Here is a 20,780-nt window from a genome sequence, read left to right as displayed (position 1 = left end):
AAATAAAGGGAGGAAGTGGTACCTCCTTAGTGGAATAGAGTCTGAATTGTATAGGAGAAACCACATGATTCAAAAAACAAAAAAAAAAAATAATAATAATGAGTAGAGGAAATAAATAAAAATATGCCAAGTATACTAAAAAATGATGGATATGTATTACTTTAAGAAAGTACAATATGAAAAATGCACAAGTAATACATCCAATCCCAATATATAAAACATAAAAAACATGGGATTAATAGTTCTACTATAATAAGTAAATACAAAAAGTAGATAGATGATCAAGTAGTGGTAGGAGGATCATGTGGAGACGATGGCTCTGCTATGGTCTCTTGAGTGCTCTGGATAGGAGTCTCGACCTCTACTGTAGTAGTCTCCTCATGAGGCATAGTCTGCTCTGTTGGAGTGGCCTTCTCAGATGGAATAGCTTGTTCAGCTGGAGTAGCCTCCTCAGATGGAATAGCTTGCTCAGTTAGAGTAGCCTCCTCAGATGGAGCTATAGGCTCTGATGGGCCAGGTATATCATGCTCAGGTGGTGGCAGAATACCCAAATGTTGTTGTATCTGACTAAGGATGGTAGTATGCTAGGTTAGCATGGCAATAATCTGATCCTGATGTGCATGTATGACTGCCATCTGTTGGAAGAGAGCACCTTGAGTGGTGCTCAATGTCTGCAATGTATGACATAGGCCTCTAAACTCTGAAGTGGATTGATTACTACTCAAAAAGTGCTATTTGATAGCTTGTAATTAACTCTTTTAAACACTTTTGAGTAGTAGTTATCACCTTTTAACCCAATTAACATATTAAGGACCTTTGCAATCATTTCTAATCAAATTGTGTAAGTTTTGGTGTTTTTGTTAGTAATTTGATCACCAAAGCAATCTAAGATTGAGGAGAGTTCTTTGGAATCCATGGCAAAGCAAATGGAAAGCTCAGAAACATGAAGAACCGAAGCTTTGAAGTCCTTTTCCATAAGCAAATCCGGAATGCAAGGAGGGGAAGCAAAGATAAATCTGCCATGAAGCATTCTTGATGACAGTCATTTGAGCCACTTTTGGAGCACTTCCTGCAGTCCAATTTATGCATGCTATATTTTGTTTCAAATCTTAGGAAGTCAGCAATCCAATACTTCAAACGGTGCGCAATTCGGAGCTGAAATGAAGGAATTACAGCTGTTGGAAGCCAAACACCGCAAACTGAAAGCCAACTTCGCAGCGCTGCGAAATCAGCCTTTTGCTGCGAAGTGATTTCGCAGCCCTTTTTGTGCGTCTGCGAAATCTCGCAGACCTCGTTTTCACCTGCGAAATGGTCCTTATTGCTTCCCGATATTTGCGACCGACACTTTGAGATTTTTTGTTTTAGATATTTGATGTCTAAATCCTTAAACTCTCCTTGTAACCCACCTATCATAGGATTCCTTAGTCTTTAAGCAATAACAAAGGGTGAATAACCTCTTATATATAGTTTGTAATTTTCTTTAAAAGAGGAGGGTTGGGAGCTTGTTCTCATATAATCATGTAATCCGACGGGAGGAAGATATATATTTTACAAAGCACTTGCTCTGTTTTTCCTTCATATATATATATTTTTGTTTTCTCGTTATTTTTATTTCTAGCTAATCAAACTCTGAGGATTTTTTCTCAGAGGATGAGAGGCTAGGCTCTTCGTCTCTTGGAGTGAAGAAAGCCGGGTAAGTTTCCTCATGCATAAATTGGAAGTTTTGCTGTTTTAGTTTTTAATGAAGAGAAAATGTAACCCATTAATGGTTTTTATCTTTTTAGTTAACTTAAAACGCCTTCAATTCACCTGGGCCAACACTTGATAAGGCAAGTGATCTCCATCCATTGAGATGCACTAGTTTATCTCTTGCGAGCTTTTGGTAGGTGGTTTGAAGGTAGGATTTTCTAGAATAGCCAACACTTGGTAAGCTTTTGGACTCCAAGGAGACATCCATTAGTTATCTCTTGTGAGCTTTTGACGGGTAATCCAAGGTTAAAGATCACCTTGAATGGCAAGTGCTAGGTGAGAGGTATGAGCCATTGCAAGGTGCATCAGTGAGAGGGATTTAGTGTTTGAACCCATTAATGGGAAGCATCTGTACAACACCGGTTGGAAAAGGAACTATATGTTAATTCTCTAATGAGAGGAAAAAAAACAAGTGACCGGAATTCCCTTTTTGTATGAGGAATCTAAGCCTAGTGATCTAAAACTCCAAGAAACACTTTTCTTTGTAAGTAAAATCAGTTACTATTTGTGGTTAGTTTAAAACCAAACCTTTTCCAACTCAAGTTTATGTTTTCTTTTAAAGCTAACCTTGAAATGAAAAGGCACCAATTCAACTTTGAATTAATATCATTTGTGAAGTGAAAACCCATCCCAGTGAACGATCCTAGAGCCACTATGCTATAGTAGTTTTGTCTTTGCTACCCTAGTACATGGTGTAATAGGTTATAAATTTTGTTGATTACTCCCTCAATCAAGGAGCACCAGCTGGACATGAATCAGCTGAGACACCAATTGGGCACGAATCATGGATATGGTGATAGAGGACTCAGATGGAGGAGGTGTTGATGTAGTTGGTACAACTGGTGGAAATTCAGGAATGGTAGGAGGAGCAGAAGATGTAGCCTCAGGCATAGGCATTATAGAATGTGCTGCAAGGGCAAGTGGTATGATCTCTGTAGGTATCTTAACCTGCTATGCCTGTTGTGCCTATGGTGGTTGCTCATCCTATGGTAGCTTTGGAGGTGCTGGCATATTTGGGGCTCCTGGAGGTGTAACATAGGCCGTTAAATGATTCCATTTGTTGAGATTGAATAGCTCTCGGAAAATGCGGCAACGCTTAAGCTGAGGCTCAAAAGGATAGACCAAATGCTTTAATATTTGAAAGAGCAGCCTAGGAAAAAGTAATGAAATGGTATATGCTCTTTGCAGCTTCTTCCTGTGGACCTTCTCTTCAAAGTGGAGAAGAGAGGTCATAATCAAATGATGAGGGCCAAAGTAGAAACCCTCTGATATCTGGAATAAGGCCTCCAATATAGCTCATCTCTTCTCCACCATATGCTGAAGTGGAAATATGTTGGAGCGCAACACCACATCTACAAGAAGCATCCTAGCTTGAAGCTCCTTCCTAAGAAGAAATGAGTGTGTAGAGGTCCCCCTGGACAATATACGGACCATGTCTCTCTGAGAAAAATGGGACCACTCTCTGAAATCTGCTGGACTCACAGGCTCATATGGAATATGCAAGGCCTCTGCAATGTGTCTAGCTCCAAGGATACCATAGCGTCCATCATTAGTGAAGTGGATGACATTAGGATTCTGGACGCGACGAGTAGTCATAGACTGATAGAAGTCAAGTGCTACTCTGGGATAGAAGAAGTCCTTAGGAGTCATCAGGTGCTCCAAATGGTATCTCTACAATAGGCAGAATGAATCTCTAAGCTCCGGCTACTGTTTGAAAGTCTCTATATCAAAACATAGCTTAGAGTGAAATGGCCTGGCTCTGTAATCCAAATTTCCCTCAATAGGTATGTAACCATAGGTCGCTTGATAATTGCTTTTGGAGTCATCCTAGAAGGAATCTGAGACTCTGTAGCAGATGGCTGAGGCTGTGGAGGTGCAGATGACTTTCTTGGGCCTGAAACTTTGGCTTTTTTTGTAGGAGGGCGACGAACTGATCTCTTGGGGTGCGAAGTGCTTGCCCCAAGTGTAATGGGTGGTCTCCTCATCTCATACCTGCGCTGAAGAGGGTTAGATGGCACTCCATCCTCAAAAAGTGGAATGACAGGGGCTTGTGGGGCCTCGGATGTGGAATCCCGCGCAGGTGAAGCTCTTAGCCTTGGATTGCGAGTTGATGGAGACACGGCATGGGCTCCTCTTGTCTTGGCCATTGCTGAAATGGAGAAGAATTTCTTGGCTATTATTCCATAGGGTGCATATTGGGTGCGCGGAAATGCTTCCTCTTCAGACGCAAGACCTCAGGGCTTCCAATGGAGGAGATGCTCTGGAATTTGGGGCTTCGCAACTTGATAGGGTTTTTTTCGTAACTTGGAATGGCTATGCGAAATGAAAATGGAAGAAATTAGGGGTTTAAATATGGATTTAAACGATGGTTGGCATTTTTGCAAGTTTCCTGGAATTCGCAAGTTGATTCACAAGTTGCCCCATTTCGCAACTTGATTCGCAAATTGATTCGCAGGCCGTGAAAATGGAAAGTGAACTTGCGAAATGGCACATGTGTGTCTGGAGGTGCTTTCGCAAGTTGAATAGTAGACTTGCGAATTTGAGCTTTGAGGATTTTGCAAGTTGGCCCCCATTTTCGCAAGTTGGAATTTCACAACTTGCGAAATTTTCGCAAGTTGGAATTTCACAACTTACGAAATTTTCGCAAGTTCAAATATTGCTCTGTTTTTCAGGCTTTTTCTCCTTCTTTGGTTCTTTAAGGCTTTCCTCCAATTCCTTGGAAGTTCTTCCTAATTTTGATCATCCAAAAAGTCTAAGTTAGATCAAAATAAAATAAATTAAAGTTAGAATTAAAATTAAAACAAATAATAAAGCTTTTAAATCAACAAAATTGAAACAAAAAACATGGACTTTGGTTAGTCTCTAGAAAGACTAAGTCCATCTACCCTTTTTTAGTTAAGATTGATGTGGCTCAAGGAGACTGACTCCTCCTTGTCTTGATTGAAAGGCTCCATGAATGGCTTGAGACAGTGGCCATTGACTTTGAAAGTGTTTGTGCTGTTGGAATTGAGTAGTTCCACTACTCCATTGAAATGCACTTGGTGAATAATGAAAGGGCCTATCCACCTTGATTTTAGCTTTCTTGGAAAGATGTAGAGCCTAGAGTCATAGAGTAAGACTCTTTGTCCCTTTTGAAATTCTTTGTTGGAGATTAACTGATCATGCCACCTCTTCATCATCTGTTTTGCACTTTTGGAATTGATGTAGGCATCATTTCTCAATTCCTCCATCTCATTAAGGTCTAAGCACCTCTTCATACTGACTCTGTTCAAGTCCATGTTTACTTTCTTAATTGCTCACCAAGCCTTGTATTCAACTTCCATAGGGAGATGACATGCTTTGCCATAGACTAGGCGATAAGGAGACATGCCAAGAATAGTCTTGTAAGTTGTTCTGTATACCCATAGTGAATGAATCATGGAGCTTAAAAGACTAATCTCTTCTGCTCGTGTTCACCACCTTCATCAATATATTCTTGATTTCCTTGTTTGCTAACTCAACTTGCCCAGAAGTCTGAGGGTGGTAAGGTGTAGCTACCTTGTGCTTCACCCTACTTGGCTAAGAGAGTTTCAAAAGGCTTGTTGCAAAAATGAATACCTCCATCACTGATTATGGCCTTGGGCACCCCAAATCTTGAGAAAATGTTCTCTTTGAGAAACTTGAGAACAACTTTGTGGTCATTGTGTTTACACGGGATTGCCTCAACCCATTTAGAAACATAGTCTACCCCCACCAAAATGTAAGAGTTACCAAAAGACATAGGGAAAAGTCCCATGAAGTCAATGCCCCAAACATCGAAAAGATCAACTATTAAAATGGGGTTCATAGGCATTTGGTTCCTACGTGTTAACTTCCTAAGCCTTTGGGTATCTATCACAGCTCCTGCACATGGTGTGAACATCTTTGAAAAGTGATGGCCAACTGAAACCTGATTGCAACACCTTCATGGCTGTTTTCTGAGAGGCAAAGTGGCCTCCACATGCGCTTTCGTGGCAATGACCGAGGATCCCCTATTGCTCTTGTTCAGGGACACACTTCCTTATTATTTGATCTGCACAATACTTGAAAAGAAAAGGTTCTTCCCAATAGTAGGCATGAATTTTTGCAAAGAAGTGCTTCCTATTGATTCATTCCCGATTGGTGTCTCAGCTAATTCATGTCCAGCTGCTGCTCTTTGATTGAGAGAGTAATCAACAAAATTTATAACCTATATCACCATGCATTAGGATAGCTTTAGCTAATATAGCATAGTAGCTCTAGGATCGTTCACTGGGAAGGGTTTTCAACTCACAACTGATACCAATTCAAATTTAAATTGGTGCTTTTTCATTTCAAGGTTAGCTTGAAAAATAAAACACAAACTTTGGTTCAATGAGGTTTTGTTTCAAGCTAACTAAAAAGAAAGTAATGGAAATTACTTATGAAGAAAAACATTCCTTGGAGGTTTGGGTTCACAGGGGAGGTTTCTTATGCAAAAACAGAGCTCCAGTCATTTAGTTCATTTCCTCGCATTAGAGAATTAACATATAGTCAATTCTCTAACCGGTGTTGTACAGATGTATCCTTTAAATGGATTTCAACTCTAATTTCCTCTCAGTGATGCAACTTGCAATGGCTCGTGCCTCTCACCTAGCATTTGCCATTCAAGGTGATCTTTAACTTTGGACTTCCCTTCTCAAGCTTGCAAGAGATAACTAATGGATGTCTCCTTGGAGTCCAAAAGCTTACCAAGTGTTGGCAATTCTAGAAAATCCTACCTTCAAGTCACTTCCCAAAAGCTCGCAAGAGGTAAACTAGTGTATCCCCATGGACGGAGATCACTTGCCTTACCAAGTGTTGGCTCGAGTGAATTGAAGGTGTTTTAAGTTAACTAAAAACATAGAGATCATTAAAGGATCACACTTTCTCTTCTTTAATGGCTGAAACCACAAAGCTACTAATTCTTGCACTTGGAACCTTTCCCGGCAACCTTAGCTCCAAGGAACTAAAAGTCTAGCCACCCATTCTCTGAGGAAACTTCCTCAGAGCTTGTTTGGCTAGTAAGAAAAAGAATGAGAAAACAAAAATATATATGAAAAACAGAGCAAGTGCTCTGTAAAATATATTTCTTGCAAAATTGTACAAAAAGATTTGTCTGAGAACAAGCTCCCGACTCTATATTATATGCTTGTGTAAAGAAAATTACAAACTATATATATGAGGTTATTCACCCTTTGTTCTTACTTAAAGACTAAGGAATCCTATGATAGGTGGGTTACAAGGAGAGTTTGGGGATTTGGACATCAAATATCTAAAGCAAAATATCTCAAAAAGTCGGTCGGAAATATCAGGAAGCTTCAGGAGAAATTCCGCTGCATTGTATACTAAGAGAAAAACTCTTCGGGTAAGCGCTATTAGAGGATCCGGACATGTCTGACTGGGGAAGTTGAAATGTCCTCCTCTCCTATCCGGTTGTGAGATATCCGGATGTGAAATATCCGATCAGAGGATCCGGACATGTCTGAACGGGGAAGTTGAAACGTCCTCCTCTCCCATCTGGATGTGAAATGTCGGCGGACGGAATTCCGGATGTGAAATATCCGGAGAAGGTGGAATGTCGGCCGGATTGAATTATTCCCCGGGTGAAATGAGCTATGCCACACGTCGCTATCCGGAGCAGCTCCATCCGAATTCCCCAAGACTCAAACTTCCAAGCAAGTGGAGCTAGCAAACAGGGAAATAAAAAACATACTGATGAAAATGGTGATTACAAGCAGAAAAGATTGGTCTATTAAGCTACATGATTCATTATGGGAATATAGAACAACTTATAAGACTATTCTTGGCATGTCCCCCTATCGTCTCGTCTATGGCAAAGCATGCCACCTCCTTGTGGAAGTTGAATATAAGGCTTGGTGAGCAATTAAGTGATTGAACATGGACTTGATCAGAGCTGGGGCAAAGAGGTGCTTAGACCTTAATGAGATGGAGGAATTAAGAAATGATGCTTACATCAATTCCAAAGTTGCAAAACAGAGGATGAAGAAGTGGCATGATCAACTAATCTCCAACAAAGAATTGCGGAAAGGACAAAGAGTCCTACTCTATGACTCAAGGCTCCATATCTTTCCAGGGAAGCTCAAGTCAAGGTGGATAGGTCCTTTCATTATTCACCAAGTACATCTCAATGGAGTGGTGGAATTACTAAATTCCAATGGCATAGACACCTTTAGAGTCAATGGTGATCGCCTCAAGCCATTCATTGAGTCGTTCAATCCAGAAAATGAGGAAATCAACCTCCTTGAGCCACAAAAAGCCTGATCAAAAAAGGGTTAGATGGACTTGGTTTCACCAAAGTCCATAATTTTGTTAAATATCTTAATTTTTAAGTTTTGTAAATTATTTTATTGTAATTTTGGTCTTAAATTATGTTAATTGTAACTTAATTTTTTGAATGATTAAAATCAGGAGGAATTGCAAGAAAATCGAAAGAAGCTGCTCCGAGCTGAAGCCATTCCCAACTCATTAGAGCCATCACAGGCCCCTCCTTTTGTTGATCAGCCTATGCCTCATCAGGAGCCTCCTTCAGGAGAGGCAGCTGAGCCATCATTTCCACAGCATCACTCCACGTCACTCAGGAGGTACCAATTCCTCCCTATTTTTCAATCGCTTTTATCACATTGAGGACAATGTTCAGCTTGGTTGGGGGGAAAGTTGAGGAAGGAAGTTTTTGTTGTTAATGCTAAGTTATTTTGGTAATTTAGTTGCTTTTTCCTTAATTTTAAATTTTTTTTAAGTTTTTATTTTACTCTCCATGGTTATTAAGGAAAAATTTTTCAAAATGAAATGAGAGAAATTGAATTTTTGTTTTTTAACTTGACTTAGAGTTTGTATTATGCTTACTAAAGTTGATGAATTATTGAAACTTCTATTGAATTCAACCTTAGTTCTTCCACTTTAAGCTATTCACACACTGTGCACAATAGATTCCGATTATAAGATGAAGAACTATTTCCCTCTTGACTTAAGAAAATTTTAGACTTGGTACCTTTGACCTCAATTTAATAGTGTTGGGACATCTTATAAAAGGCCAATGAGCCTTTGAAAAAAAAGAATAAAGAAAGAAAGAAAGAAAAATGTTTGTTTGCCTTGAAACCCGAGCAAGGTCTGAAGGGTATATGGTGAAAATCTTTAAAACCTGGTGCCCTAAGCCGAGCAAGGTCTGAAGGGAATCCATGGCAAAGATGTCCGAACACACCATCGGAGGGCGGCGGAATGACGTATCAAGGCTTGCTCAATTTAGTCAATGATCTGGACAACATATCCGGATAGGATATGCTATCATCCGAGTGTGATGTTCACGAGTGTCATGTGCTTCTCCATGAGGGAGTCCAGATAGGGGAACACGCCACATGTCCTCTTGATAAGGTGTAGCTACCTTATGCTTCACTCCATACTTGGCTAATAGGGCTTCAAAAGGTTTGTTGCAAAAATGAGTACCTCCATCACTGATTATGGCCTTGGGCACCCCAAATCTTGAGAAGATGTTCTCCTTAAGAAATTTGAGAACCACCTTGTGATCATTATGTTTACAGGGGATTGCCTCCACCCATTTGGAAACATAGTCCACCCCCACCAATAAATAAGAGTTACCAAAAGACATTGGGAAAGGTCCCATGAAGTCAATACCCCAAACATAAAAAAAATTAACTATAAGGATGGGGTTCATGGGCATTTGGTTTCTTTTTGGAAGCTTCCCGAGTCTTTGGCATCTGTCACAACTCCTACACATGATGTGGGAATCTTTGAAAAGCGATGACCAAGTAAACCCTGATTGCAAGACCTTCATGGTTGTTTTCTGAGAGGCAAAGTGGCCTCCACAAGCATTCTCATGGCAATGGCTGAGGATCCCTTGTTGCTCTTCTTCAGGGACACACTTCCTTATGATCTGATCTGCATAATACTTGAAAAGGAAGGGCTTTTCCCAATAATAAGCATGAATCTTTGCAAAGAAGTGCTTCCTGTCTTGCGCTTTCCACTCACTTGGAACTTCACCAGTAACCAAATAGTTAGCAATATGAGCATACCAAGGAGCTTTCTCTAGCAACATAAGTGATTCCTTGGGAAAGTCATCATTAATAGGTAATACATGGGAATTATGTGTTATAGCCAACCTTGAAAGGTGGTCAGCTACCACATTCTCCACCCCTTTCTTGTCTTTGATTTGGAGATCAAATTCTTGTAACAAAAGAATCCATCTAATCAACCTTGCTTTTGCATCTTGCTTCGTCAATAAATACTTCAAGGCCGAATGGTCAGTGAAAACAATGATGAAAGACCCTACCAAATAAGCATGAAACTTGTCTAAAGGAAACACCACAGCTAACAATTCTTTCTCTGTAGTTGTGTAGTTTCTTTGAGCCTCGTTCAACGTTTTGCTTGCATAGTAGATCACATAGGGCTTCCCATCTTATCTTTGGCCAAGTATAGCTCCTATAGCAAAGTCATTGGCATCACACATTACTTCAAAGGGTAATTGCCAGTTAGGAGCCCTTACTATTGGAGCGGTTGTCAAAAATTGCTTCAATTGATTAAAACTCTTTTGACATCTCTCATGCTAATAGTTCATAAAGAGGCCTTAAAAGCTTAGAGAAGTCTTGTATAAATCTCCTGTAGAACCCTGCATGGCCAAGAAATTACCTTACTCATTTTACAGTGGTTGGGGATGGCAATTTGGCAATAAGTTCCACCTTTGCTTTATCAACTTCAATGCCTTTCTCAGAGATGATATGGCCAAGGACAATTCCTTGATGTACCATGAAATGGCATTTCTCCCGGTTGAGCACCAAGCCTTTTTCAATGCATTTTTTAAGAACCGCTTCCAAATTTACTAAGCATTCTTCAAATGTACCTCCATATATGGTGATATCATCCATGAAAACCTCCATAATTCGCTCTACCATATCACTGAAGATACTAAGCATACATCTTTGGAATGTTGTAGGTGCATTGCATAAACCAAAAGGCATTCTTCTGTAGGCGTATGTTCCAAACGGACATGTGAAAGTGGTCTTCTCCTAATCTTTAACATCAATTTCAATTTGGAAATACCCTGAGTACCCGTCCAAGAAACAATAGAAAGGATGGCCAGAGAATCTCTCCAGCACCTGATCAATAAACGGGAGTGGAAAATGATATTTCCTTGTCACAACATTCAATTTCCTATAGTCAATACACACCCTCCAACCTGAAGTGAGGCGTGTTGCAATTTCTTCTCCTTTTTCATTCTGAACCACAGTAATCCCTGACTTCTTTGGTACCACTTGAGTAGGACTCACCCAAGGGCTGTCAGATATGGGATAAATAATACCCGCTTGGAGTAGCTTCAGTACCTCAGTTCGCACCACTTCTTGTAAATGAGGATTCAATCTTCTTTGAGGTTGATGAATTGGTTTAACTTCTTCCTCCATATATATGTGATGTGTACAAACCAAATGACTGATTCCTTTCAAGTCAGATATTTGTCATCCTATTGCTTTCTTGCACCTCTTAAGAACTTCAAGTAGAGAAATCTCCTGATGACTGATAAGAGATGAAGATATAACAACAGGACATTGGTTATTTTCTTCCAGGTATGTATATTTTAACTCCATGGGCAAAGGTTTCAAATTGAGCTTCGGGAATTCTTCTATTACATCATCTTGTCCCTCCTCTTTATTGAATAAAGGTAGGATCTCTTATTTCCTCCTCCAACCTTGTAGAGTAGCAAGGACATCAGCGGGTTCAAACAACCCTTCTTCAAGATCCTTAAGACTTTCATTCAACTCATCTTGCATATTCTGATCACAATGCTCCTCCACTAGAGTGTCAATAATGCATACCTCTTTTGGACCTTCTTCTTCTTCCGGAGTAATTAGCTTCTTTGACATATAAAAGATATTAAGCTTAAGTGTCATGTTGCCAAAAGTGATTTGCATAAGTTCATTCCTACAATTTATGATCGCATTTAAAGTAGCAAGAAATGGCCTTCCAAGGATGATAGGAACGTAATTAGCTTCCTTAACTAAAGGATCAGTATTAAGAACAACAAAATCTACTGGATAGTAGAAATTATCAACTTGAACTAAAACATCATCAATTATCCCCCTTGGAATTTTCGCTGACCTATCAGCTAAAGATAGAGTGATTGATGTTGGCTTTAATTCACCAAGTCCCAATTGCTTATAAACAGAGTATGGTAACAAATTCACACTTGCTCCCAAATCTAACAAAGCTTTTTCCACTACCTTTCTTCCAATCATGACTGAAATGATAGGACATCCCGGATCTTTGTACTTCAAAGGAGATTTGCATTGTATGATGGAACTCACTTGCTCAGTCAAGAAGGCTTTCTTATTCACATTCAACCCTCTTTGATAGTACACAGGTCCTTTAGGAACTTTGCATATGATGGAACTTGCTTAATCATGTTCAGCAATGGAATGTTGACTTTCACTTGCCTCAATACTTCAAGGATTTCTGATGCATTTTTTATCCCCTTTTTCCCATGCAAAGCTTGAGGAAAAGGTGGAGATATGCGTTTCTTCATCAATTCTTCTTTAATAATTTCTTTCTCCAGATTTGCATTCACTGTTGAATCATGGTCCTCCTTCCCTTCACTGATATCTTTCTTCTTTCCTTTTATTTCCTCCCTTGTCTTTGTCTCTTCTTCTTCATTCTCTTCAACATATGGTTTGGGTGTTGGTGACTCAACCTTTTTACCACTCCTTAAAGTGATCAAGGCTTTAACATCTCTCACCTGTGAAGATTTTCCCTCATGAGTTTCCACTTCGTGGGTACCCTTGGGGTTTTGGTGAGGTTGAGAAGGAAATCTACCCTTCTCTTGCACTGTGTTCAAATTAGTGAGCCTTGAGATTGAGTATTCGAGATTATCTATCTTCTGAGATAAGTCATTTTGCATCTCATCCATCATTTTATTCAAAGTATTCTCTACACTGTCAATTCTTTGATTGAGTTGAGAATTGATGGATTTTTGGTCTCCAACAAAATCTCCCACAACCTTGTTGAGATTCACTATTGCTTGTTCAAGACTTGAAGCTTGTTGGGATGGTTAAGATGGTTGAGTCGGCTATTGGTACTGAGTTGCTCTTGGCTTCCATGAAAAATTTGGATGATTCATCCAACTTGAGTTGTAAGTATTGCCATACGAAGCATTGCTATTGGGTTTGAATTGTCCAATGACATTTGCTTGTTCTTCAAACATTTCTCTAGCTACTGGAATTATAGGGCACTCCTCCACCAAGTGTTCATAAGATTGACAAATAGAACATGGCTTTACTTGCACTGGTGTTTCAGCAACAGCTTGCACTTCATGCATCTTTTTCAGTTCTAGCTCCTCCACTCTTCTTGTCATAGCTGCTAATTTTGCTTTCATATCAACATCTTCATTCAAGGTGTACATCCCAGCCTTAGCATGAAGAGCATTTGGTTGAGACTTCATCTTTCCCACTTCTCCTCTGTGCGGTTCATCCCTTCCCCTTGAGACTTTAGCTACATAACTCAAGAAATCCATAGCTTCCTTAGGATTCTTACTCATGAAATCCCCCCCCCCCCCCCCCACACACATTGTTTCGAGGAGTTGTTTCATTGAGGAAGACATCCCATCATAGAAATAACTCACCAACAGCCATGTATCAAAGCCATGGTGAGGACAAGCATTAATGGCTTCCATGTATCTTTCCCAACACTCATAGAATTTCTCATTCTCTTTAGCTGAGAAGTTTGAAATTTGCCTTTTCAAGCTATTTGTTCTGTGAGTAGGAAAGAACTTCTTGAGGAATTCAGCTTGTAAATCAGTCCAACTATGGATACTCCTTGGCCTTAAAGAATTAAGCCAAATCTTGGCCTTGTCCTTTAAAGTAAAAGGAAATAATTTAAGCCTCATCAGGTTGATTGAAGCTCCTCCCTCTTGGAATGTATTACAAACATCTTCAAATTCCTTGATATGGGCATAGGGATTCTCACTTTCCATTTCATGGAAAGTTGGCAGAAGTGGCACAATATGGGGTCTGATCACTAGCTGCTCTGTAGGGGGCATTATACATGTGTAGACCCTCAATTTTGTCCTTTTAGCACATGTCTTATTAGATACTTATTCGATACTTTACAGTAGTTCCTTGGTGGCCCATAGCTACTCGTACGACTTACCATTTTCTAAGTCACCTCGGAGATTTTGGTCGAGGGATTATCTGACCCCTTATTGTGACCCTTGGCAGCCCTATTTTAGACTTAGGCTTTTCGTTCATTTTTAGGATAGCTTTTAGGGTAGCTCATTTAGGCACCCTAGGCCCACTTAGGCACCCTAGGCCCACTTAGGCACCCTAGGCCCACTTAGGCACCCTAGGCCCATTTACGCACTCTAGGCCCATTTAGGCACCCTAGGTCCACTTTAGGACACTTAGTTCATTAGGCACCCATGTAGGGCCGTTTAAATACTTCATCAGGCTTAACTTTTATATATATATATATAGATAACTTTTATTATTGTTATTATTATTATTATTATTATTATTGCATGCATTCGATAATTATATATATTTTGTTTATTCATTTTCATTTTGCTCTTTATTTGTTTATTATTATCATTGTCATTATTATTACTATTACTATTTTTATTTTTTATTTTTTATTTATTTTTATTCTTATTTTATTTATTTACTTACTTAATAGAAAATTGTTGGAATTGTTTAGATTTAAAATATGCATATGACCCCCTTTGTTGAAGGACGAAATTATATAATCTAGTCTCTCCTAGTTCTCTTCCTTTTATTTTAAAATCATGTTTTATTCTATTATTTCCATTGGTTTCTTTTTCTTTCCTTTTAATTTTTTACTCTTATCTTATTCTGTTTTGCATGAGGAGAAAAATTGCATGGGATTTCTTCGGGAAGATTATGAGCAAGGCAAAGACGATTCTCCAAGCAATGAGGAAATCATTCTAGCGCACAGATTTTGGAGGGGAAGCAGTCCACTTTGGAGGTGGAAAGCAACCGCCATTCAGTTTTTTTTTATTTTAATCGACTTTCATGATATCTTCCACACACGGGCTGTCATCCAGAGTGGGATCTCCACAGCCGCCAACACAAGAGGTCTCCACCGACATACTAAAGGAGGTTTCTGAAAAGGGATACAACACGCATGGGAGGAGAGGCTGGCAGTCATAAAAAAAAACAACCTACACGCACCATGAGGGCTTCCCAATACGCATGGATTTTTCCATGAACGCATGCATGATTGACACAACCACGACATGGGTTGCATCTTAGAGGTTTCAAGAGCCACACACAATCCGCAACTACATGTATTTTTAAATACAAAAAGAAATTCACGTCTTTGGAGAGGGGATTCTCTAAGAAGGAGCGGCCACAAATTCTCTCAAAGTGGGGCTGCCACTTTCCCCACACTGGAAACTTCTTCAGATATTTTCAACATGCAAATACCCTTGCTTTAGGTGATCCAAGGGAGAAAGATGGAGCCTGCATTCAAATGAGACTGTCATATAGTCCAATTGCCCGCTTATTTCTTTTTCTTGTTCAATGGACTGATTGTAACCAAGATGGTGCCAGGATTGCAAGGATTTTCATCAGGCCAAGTACTAGAGATCCCAATGTTCCCACAAGAATAAAGGAAGGACCTGAGGAATTTAAGAAACCGGATGGTGAATTAATTAATAGGGTTGATGCCAAAACACAAAGAGATGTAGAATAGCAACATGGGATCTGAAGGAACTTACCATTTTGGGGCCGCTGAGGATCTGATTTACTTACCAAATGAGACGCGGGCTGCATCTTAGGGAAGTCCCCAATGTGAGCCACATGTATGCACCTTTCTATATCACATGCATCTTCGGAAAGGAAAGGAAATATTAGAGTGAGGCTGCCATATAAGAAAGGAGGACACGGAGAGAAAATGAGGATTTTTTAGGAGAGGCCATCCACGTGCGTCAGAAAGAAAAAGGAAATAGGATATTCTATATAAAGGGAGGCTGCCACATAAAAAGGCAAGAGAGTTCTTTTCTAAAAGGGGGTTTTTTTTTTTAGCAAAGAGATCCACACAGAGAGATATTATTTTGCTGGGGCAGAGAGAACACATAAAGGAGGGAGAATTTTCTGGACAAAGGGAAGTAACAGAGGCTTTCAAATTTGAATAGAGCAGCCACTTCAACGCATCAAAGACGGATTTTTCTCCCATAACACAGGTTAGTTTTTGAAAGAGTTTTCATTCTTTTATTAGATGTCTTTTTATATGGGTTCGTAATTCATAAGTCCATGCTAATTTGTTTTAATCCATATGATAGTTTAAACGTATTTGTGATTTTAATTTAATTGGTTTTGTCTTAATTTACTCCTTAGTTTAGTTTCGTTGTTGATTTTCATCTATTAGCTTAATTAATTAATTTTCTTAGATAGGGTTGAGGTTTCGATTTGGTTTATTAATTTATTATATTCATAATTTTAATTCAATTGTTTCATTAAACCTTTAGAAAGATTGCATCTTGTTTCTAATTTCGATTATTTCAGTTTCGAGTCACTAAATTATTAATTTGTTTTATTTTAAAAATGCATTCTTTTTAATTCCAATTTGATAACTTAATCAATTTTATTAGATGAAGTGGATTTTTTTTAGTCCTAATATAATTTAGTATTAATCTATTTGTTAGTTTAGCTTGAATGAGTTTGTGTGTTTTAATTTTGATTCATTATATTAGAAAAAAAAAAAAGAATAATTTGATCCCTATTTAATTTTGATTGGTTGCTTCAGGTTAAAAATATTTGAATTTTCATTTATTCATTTATTCATGTGTTTGCTACTCTCTTAATTACTTGTTATTCATCTATTTATTTATTGATAAAATTGATGCCATATTTTGAAAGTTCATTTTCTTAGTATTCTTTGATTTAATGTGGTTCATTTTAATTAATTTATGTGTTTTTATAGTTTTATTTATTTAATGATAAAATTGATTCTTTATTTAAAGTTTGTGTTTTTAGTGTACTTTGATTTAATTTAATTTATCTACTCAGTTTAGACACTTTTATAATTTTTGGTTCATTAATGAAATTAATTCTATGCTTGAAAGTATATATTTTTAGTTTGCTTCAATTTAGTTTGGCTCATTTTAATTAGTTTAAGCACTTTTATAATTTTAGTTCATTAGTAAAATTAATCCTATGTTTGAAAGTTCACGTTTTTAGCTTAATTTAGTCAAACTCGTTTTAATTAGTTTAGGTACTTCTATAATTTTAGTTCTTTACCTGAATTGATCCATTTTTAGTTTTTGTTTCAAAATCATTAATGTTAGATCCTGATCACCCTTATCTAAATTTATATGCTTTTAAAATCCTAGCGGTTAGTTCATGAATCGATACCTTGTTAGTTTGTCTAATCTAGAATGCTTTGCTTGTTGCTCCAGTGATCCTTCACTTAATTTGATTTCTTTTTCTGAGGCTTTTGGAAACTCATGAAGATTAGCCTCCATTCTCACCTTCAATTTTATTGGTTGTCAAAAATTCTACTTTGTGTATTGCTTTGTGATTTTTTTATTTTTAAAATATAACACTATTCTCAAAATCTCATTTTCCTTAAAAATCCATTTCAAAAATTCATTTAGAGTTTCTTAGAGTCAAAAGATCCCCTTAACAATCCATTTCAAAAATTCATTTAGAGTTCTTAGAATCAAAATCTTATTTTTTAAAATAATGTGCAACCATGTTTTGATCGGTTCACATCTTTCAAATAAAATTACAGTTTTAAATAAAACACGAATCAAAGCTTGTGGTCCCAAATAAATGGGATAATTCTAAGCTAAATTCGTGTATATCGATTGGGGAATTGGTGAAACCCCTACATAAGAAAATCTTTTCAAAATTTATTTTTGTTGCCACATTTGACACTTGTTGAAATCATGTCTATCTATTTTTTTAGGAATTAAATACAAGATGTATGTGATAATTGATGATTCTGTATACTTTGATCACTTTTGCTATGCTAATTAGATAACGAGCATGCTAGGATTTCTATATTTTATTATTTATTATTGATTACTACCAAAAAGTGCTATTTTGTAGACCTAATTATAATGGTTTTAAGCACCTTTGAGTAGTAATCATTTTCATTTAACCCAATTAATTCATTAAGGTCCTTAGTAATTGGTTTTAACCATTTTGTGGCAAGTTTACATGTTTTTATCAGCTTATGAATCAATTCAAGCATGCCAAATGATGGAGGAGCTACTTGGACAAGTTATGGCAAAGCTTTTGGAAGCTCAAATTCATGAAGAACCAAGCTTTGGAGCTCCATAGCCCTTTGCCAAAGTCGTTCAAAGTATGCAAGGAAATAACAATGGAGAAGAGGAAAACAAAGTGAAAAAATCAGAGGACAGCAGCTGCAGTTTCGCACTTTTGGAGCACTTCCAGAAGTCCATTTTTTACATGCTATATACCATTTCAAAGTTCTGGAAGTCAAGAATCCAACGCTTCAAACCTTGCATGATTTGGAGTTGAAATGAGGAAGATATGGCCTTCGGAAGCCAACTGCTCTAGGTTATGCGAAATTCGCATAACACCTTCAAAATTCACATAACCCATGCGTGTTGCGAATTTTCCTCTGCCTTTGCCGACTCCACTTTAGATATTTTCCTTTGTATTTTGTGATGTAATTTCCTTTCTTATCCTTGTAACTAACCAATCACAAGCTTTTGCTTTTGTAAAGACTTTATAAGGGGTGGAAATCACCTCTTGAAATATATAGAATAGATATTACGTTTAACACTTAGAGAATAGATACAGAGCTCTCTTGTCTCTCTTTTCTCTTTACTATTTTATTTTCTTGGAAGCCAAACAGCCTCTGAGGGCTTTTCCTCAAAGGATGATTGGCTAAAACTTTTAGTTTCTCAAAGTATGGATGTTATGTGATGGCTTGGATGCAATCCCATGGAAATTTCTCGCACCCGGAAGGTAAGGTAGTCGTTTTTCATTAAAGGTTCATTAATGCAAAGTTTGGTTTTTATTTCCTTTGGACAACTTCCAACGGCCAATACTTGATAAGCTTTTGGATTTCTATCCATTAGTTATCTCCTACGAGCTATTGGAAGGTGAGGTTTTCAATTCCAAGTTTTGTATTAATCCATTAGAACCAATTTCAATGGCCATTGAAAGGTGAGTTTATCACCTGGAATGACTTTGAGTTGCCAATATTTGGTAAGCTTTTGGCTTTAGACCATTAGTTATCTCTTACGAGCCATTCAAAGGAAGTCTAAGGTGAATAACCATTGATGAAATTCACTACCATCTGTTTTGTCATTTTAAAGGATTAAAACTTGATTTGCTAAATCCATACTGGTTCGGGAAGCAAGCATCACCATAGTTGCAACCCCAACGCGAGGAGCCTATCCTGAGATTTCCAATTTGCATAAGAGCCTGAGCATAGCTATCCTATCTTTGAGAAACCTGTTTTTACACCCTTTCATTTTAGTCTTTAATGTTAGATTAGATTAGTTTAAATCTTTCTAAAACATTTACATCTTCTTTTAAAGCTAACATCCATAAGAAAATCACCTATTTTCCTAATTTGAATATCACTTGTGTTTGCGAAAACCCTTCCCAGTGAACGATCCTAGAACCACTATGCTATAGTAGCTTGGCTACTTTAGTAATAGTATTTAAGGTATAAATTTTGTTGATACGCCTTTAAAGCTAAGCTACCATGAGTCGAATCAATTATCTAACCCCTTACAACTTGAGGAAGCACGTTACAAATTATCTATGCTATCCAGGTATGTCCTCTATCACCTGCTTTCTGAATTCTGTGAATATGCTGGTCATTGTGAAATAATGCTTATGTCTAATAATGCTTGAGCGTTCTGTTATACGTGTTTCATTATTTGATTATTTCTAATAAAATACATGTTGGATGATATATTGTTTAAATTAACCATTGATGTTTTGTGATAGTGCTTGAGAGGCAGTCCAGGTACGCATCCTAACCTTCCTTTATTGTGATTTGATCTTGTTTGGCATGCTATTTTATTTGGAATCATCTAGCCTACTTAGGTACTTATAATTAATCAATTAATTGCCACATTTCCCTCAACTTAATTAGTAGATACCTTTTTAGGGCTTAGAGGGGTGCTACCTCCTAGAGGTACCTTCCTAATAAGTAACCTGATCCCCGGACTAAGACTTGGGTTTTCAAAGACATGCTTTTCTAAAAATTATAGAGTCACCTTTTTTTTAGGGTTTTTCTTTCTTGTTTTATTTTCCCTTTAAAATAAAATAAAATAAGTGGCGACTCTGACTTTTCTAAAAATTAATTTTTCACAAATAAAAAGCGAGTCTCGCTGATCGAGTGGGGGCGCACGTGAAAAATGCGGGTCCACAACATGATGGTGCACTCATACGAGGTGGATGCATGCAGTCCCTCATTGATTTGAATTCATTGGGATTGTCCTGATGACCATGGTGGCTATGCTGATCCTCAGGCGTAGTTTCCATGATGTTCAAGCTCAATTCCAACTCCTTGTTATGAGGTGTTTCAAGTTTAACAAGCCTTCCTCCACTATCTCGTATCCACTTTGGCAAACACAACTAGTATCAATTGTAACTAAAAAAAAAAAAAAAACAGAGGAAAACAAAAACAAAGCTACCAAAAAAAGTTCGATTAACTAAAACTAAATTAAAAGCTATGCTAGAATATATACGAGTAAAAAAAAAAAAATTAAAAGAGTTAGTAAAATGAGAGAAAACTCACCAAACCTGTGATGAAAACCACAAGTATACTGAAATAATATCACTATGAAGTTGGCACCTTCCCCGACAACGACGCCATTTGATTCATTCCCTATTGGTGTCTCAACTGATTCATGTCCAGCTGGTGCTCTTTGATTAAGAGAGTAGTCAACAAAATTTATAACCTATATCACCATGCATTAGGATAGCTTTAGCTAATATAGCATAGTAGCTCTAGGATCGTTCACTGGGAAGGGTTTTCAACTC

This window comes from Vitis vinifera, chromosome 3 (assembly GCF_030704535.1).
Source record: "Vitis vinifera cultivar Pinot Noir 40024 chromosome 3, ASM3070453v1".
Taxonomy (NCBI): domain Eukaryota; kingdom Viridiplantae; phylum Streptophyta; class Magnoliopsida; order Vitales; family Vitaceae; genus Vitis; species Vitis vinifera.
Note: the sequence above shows the minus strand (reverse complement) of the source record.